The following is a 4,749-nucleotide window of genomic DNA, read 5'->3' on the forward strand; positions in this document are numbered from 1 at the left end:
AATCACATAGATTACCATGACCAAATATGCATGTCTAGAGTAGCCTTCTTTCTCTTGGCTAAAATCCTAAGAGTAAACATAACATTAGAATAACAACTCATGATGTTCTTGCATACACTTGGCCACAATTTAAGGAATCATAAGATTGGCCATAACTTTGGTCACTTGGGAGAGATAGTGAGTCGATACTTCCAAAAGGTCTTGAAGGGTATCTTAGCATTACATAAAGAGTATCTATTACCTCCTACTCCAACCACTCCTCTGGCAATCATTGGGAAGCACTATTTTGATCCTTTCTTCAAGGTACAAATCATAATGACCTGTATTTCTTTGCTATAGAATCAATAATATTATTATGTATTTGATAATACTATTTATTTTTATAGGATTGTATTGGTGCACTTGACGGAACCCATGTGCTAGTTACTGTTGAAGTGGAAAACCAAGCAAAATATCATGATAGAAAAAACTTGTCACATAATGTTTTAGGTGTTTGTTCATTTGAATATAAGTTTCAATACGTTCTGCCTGGATGGGAAGGGTTTGCTATAGATAGTTTGGTGCTTGCTTCAACTCTCTCTAGAGTGGATCCACTTGTGGTTCCTCATGGTATATTAATTCATATTTATATGATTCTATGACATCTAAACTTCTATGATATATTTTGACTATAATGTTTTTTCTATTTATGTAGGGTAATTTTATTTAGTTGATGTTGGATACCCAAATGTACCTAGGTTTCTTGCTCCATATCACTGTACTTGTTACCACCTAAAAGAGTTTATAGAGCGAACACAATTAGCAATCTTGAAGAGTTATTTAACCACTGACACTCCTCTCTTAGGAATGTAATAGAGTGTACATTTGGTATTTTGAAGCAATAGTTTCCTATCCTGAAGCATGTGACATCCTATAATATCATGACCCAAACAAGGATTGTATTAGCATGCACCATACTACATAATTTCATTACGGTGGAGGAAAAAGTTCCATCCGAAGTGGAATTAGAAGATGATGATGGTTGTGCTCCAATAAATGTGCCAATTCTTGAGACTTATGGGATGAGTCAATGAGATAGAGATGATTGGACAAAATTTTGATATGAAATAGCTCAAAGAATGTGGGAAGACTACAACTCTTGCACTTAATTGTACCACAAAACATGAACATTTATTTGCAGTTAAATAGAGGAAGGAAAATTTACCATGACATACAATATGGATCTATTTAAATTGCCTTGACATTTGTGATAGTTTAAGATATATTTATATGAAGATTTGATATGAGTATTTTGTTATCTGTATATATGGAAATTTCATGTATGTTTGAAGCGGATGTCATTTCTCAAATTTTTGGTACTAAAACTTTCTACTTTCTTTGACAATATTATAATAGTATTATGGCATAATGATAATACCATTGTGATAGTACAATGCATCATATTTTAGTTTCTTTAATTAGATTGTTCAAGAGGGAAAACATAGTTGTATATGTGCTCCATGCAATTATATCTACCCTTTTTGTTATCATATGGTAACCTTCTATTCATTTAGAAACACTTTATTGTATTTCTATAGTAAAAGATAGGTTGTAAGATTACTTCAGATGATAAAAATAATCCTGTACTGATGTAGTTAGTTTTGTGGACCTTACTATCTATGTTCTTTTGACCGATGTGTCAATGGCTAGTCATCCAGGTCCAATTAAGTATCTTTATTAATTACATATATATGGGTTAAAATGATCATTTTGGATCCTTGCAAGCTTCACACTCAAGAAAGTTAGTAATTTTTTTGAGTATAGTGTTCAATTGTTTGTAGTGAATTCCAATGGCTATTGTTACATTTTCTATGAATGTTGTGTCTACAACTCAACCTCAGTTAAATGCAAGGTGATCTCACTTTTCAGTCACATGATTATATTCATATCTGCCTACATAGAACCTCTCTATTAGTAATACCATCAAGGGTTTTAGTGGTTTTAGAGCTAGTAATTTGCAAATAACTTTCTTTGTCTAGAAGATAAATGGGGCATTTCAAGTATCTTTTGGTAATTCGAGGATGGGAAAGAAGAGACACACTACAGGGAGATCTATGCAAGTTCGAGCATCACTATTAAAGGTTGCTATTCTTGGAGTAGTAGGAGGGATTGGTCAACCTCTCTCCTTGTTGATTAAAATGCAACCTTTGGTTTTTGAATTGAATCTTTATGATATTGCAAATGTTAAGGGAGTTGTTGCAAACCTTAGTCACTGCAATACCCCTGCTCAGGTGTTGGCTTTCACTAGAACTGCTAAATTGGGAGAATCTCTAAAGGGCATCAATGTAGTTATAATCCCAACAGGTGTTCCAAGGATACTAGGCATGACCTCTGATGATCTTGCCAACATTAATGTTGGTATTGTCAAAAGTTTAATAGAGTCTATTGTAGATAACTATGCAAATGCTTTTGTCTACATTATCAGCAACCTCATAAATTCTACTGTACCCATTGTAGCAGAGGCACTAAAAAAAAAAGGAGTCTACAACCCCAAGAAATTGTTTGGGGTGACCACCTTGGATGTGGTTAGGGCTAACACTTTTGTAGCATGGAAAAAGAATTTGAAATGTCATTTCTTAGTTAACAACATATCAAATAGGGTGCAAAAAACTAATCCAAATATGACTAAGATGGATAAGAAAAAAATTAATAACAAGGGATATGATTCTCTCTTTTTGAAGAGAGATGGAAGAGGCAAAAGAGTTACACTTTATGATGAATTTGTGGTGTATGATCCTCATCAAGCAATACCTCAATACATAGTGCACTACAAAAATCTAAAACTTGATCCTGCATGCATCTACTTCCCAATATCATCAATTGATGGCAACCTCAACCTCATCAGAGTCCCATATGAAATGTCTCATAATTTCACTAGAGATACCCCTACTGAACACCATTTCAGACTTGCCGAGTCACAATTTTTTAGGATGTCTAGCAGGAATGAGTATAAGGCAAGTTGATAAATATCTTCGTTATTGATTAAATTTTAATGCTTATTATATATAATATTGTAATAGAACAAAAATGACCTGCTTGAATTGTAAACATAGTTCTAACATTTAGCTTTTATGGCTCCATCTAGCTTGTAAAAAGTTACACTTGGCTAATTATAAGCATATAGCGAAATATAAAACATATTTCAAAGAAATTCCTATTTTTGGTGTTTCTTTTCCTTGCTAACTCTATTACTAAATTTATACCTAAATTTAATCTATACAAGTAGGTAGTAAAGGTTGAGCATATATTTAGATTCATTATCTTGAGCAATAATTTACAATCTAATACTCCAATATTCTGTCATAAATTTTCATCTTGTTTTGTGCATCTAAACTATTGTTTTCTAGCTGATAGTTGCTGAAAATGTCATTCACCAATCTCCTGATGAGCATTAATGAGGGGCTTTGTGTCACTGTTGTTGCTTCCACACCTAAAAATGTGAAAGTTGTTTGGACTCAAGATATGGAACAAAAATTGCTCGATATACTCCTTGAGCAAGTCACATTAGGAAGAAGAGGAGAAGGGGGATTTCAGAAGAAGCTTGGAGCAACATTGAAAGGAGGTTAAATTTGGATATGAAGATGAATATTGTAAGAGACAACTTCAAGAATAAATTGAAAACATGGAAGAAAGCTTATCAAATGATGAAAGACTTGAGAAATATGAGTGGCTTCGCATAGAATGAAACTACTTAGTGTGTGGATGCTAATGATGTTGTATGGGCAGAGTTGTTAAAGGTAATGTACTCTACACAATGTCTATAAGTTAAGTTAGTAATGAAAGATAAATAGCTAATACCTTATTTGCCTTCATGTAAAAAAAGGACTTCAAGAATGCTAGGGTGGACAAGAGGCAACAATTCCTCTATTATAATGACTTAACAACCATTGTTGGGAATGACTTTGTGGATGGAAGTATAGCTGTAACAGCCCAAGAGAATGAATATGGGCACCTTTTTGATGAGGTGGCTGATCTTGACAATGATGGGGGCTTCACACACCTATAGATGTCACTCCCAAATTTGAGGAAGGGTTCATTGGGATGAATGATTCTATTACATCTATTAGAGAAAATGCTTCCACACCATCATCATGGAGGAGGACCAAGAAGAGGAAGGCAAGCATGGATTCTTCTTTAGATGTGATATGTGAAAGCATACAAGATATATGGGAAGGCATGAGGGGGTCTCAAATAGTAAAAGTTGATAAAGGAGAAATGAAGCAAGATATATCAGCTGCATTTGCAACCCTCAAGGCCATACCTGGACTTAGCCAACAAACTATGATTGTGGCTTATGACACTTTTACTTTAGAACCTACAAAAGCTTGGGGGTTCTTAGAGATGAGTCCAGAGGAGAAAGAAGAGTATGTCTAATATAAATTTGGAGGATTGTAGTGATTTTCCAACATGACATTCCATGTTTAGTTTGTGTTTCCATTTTGAATTTATCACACTTTTGCATGAACATATTTTTTGAAATTATTACTTGTTTGTATGATCAGATTTTCATATGCTACTATTATTTGTGCCCTGTATCATTGGGATTGTTTTGGAGATTTTTATTTCTATGATTGAAATTTTAATAACATTTTTAAGGTGTAGTATTTATATGCTTGTTTAGAATTTCATGATTTTATTAGAAAGGATAATGCATTTGAAATAGAGATTTTGGTATCAAATGGTAAAGCCAAGTGTACACAATTAATCAAA

At 33.5% G+C, this 4,749-nt stretch overlaps 1 pseudogene; it reads left to right on the plus strand.

Moving 5' to 3' along the window:
• Positions 1-1,829: 1,829 nt before the first annotated feature.
• Positions 1,830-4,045, plus strand: LOC149531895 (uncharacterized; annotated as a pseudogene).
• Positions 4,046-4,749: the final 704 nt, after the last annotated feature.

The sequence above is a fragment of the Cupressus sempervirens genome, chromosome 11, assembly GCF_028749045.1.
Source record: "Cupressus sempervirens isolate cs-2001-9-10 chromosome 11, ASM2874904v1, whole genome shotgun sequence".
Taxonomy (NCBI): Eukaryota; Viridiplantae; Streptophyta; class Pinopsida; order Cupressales; family Cupressaceae; genus Cupressus; species Cupressus sempervirens.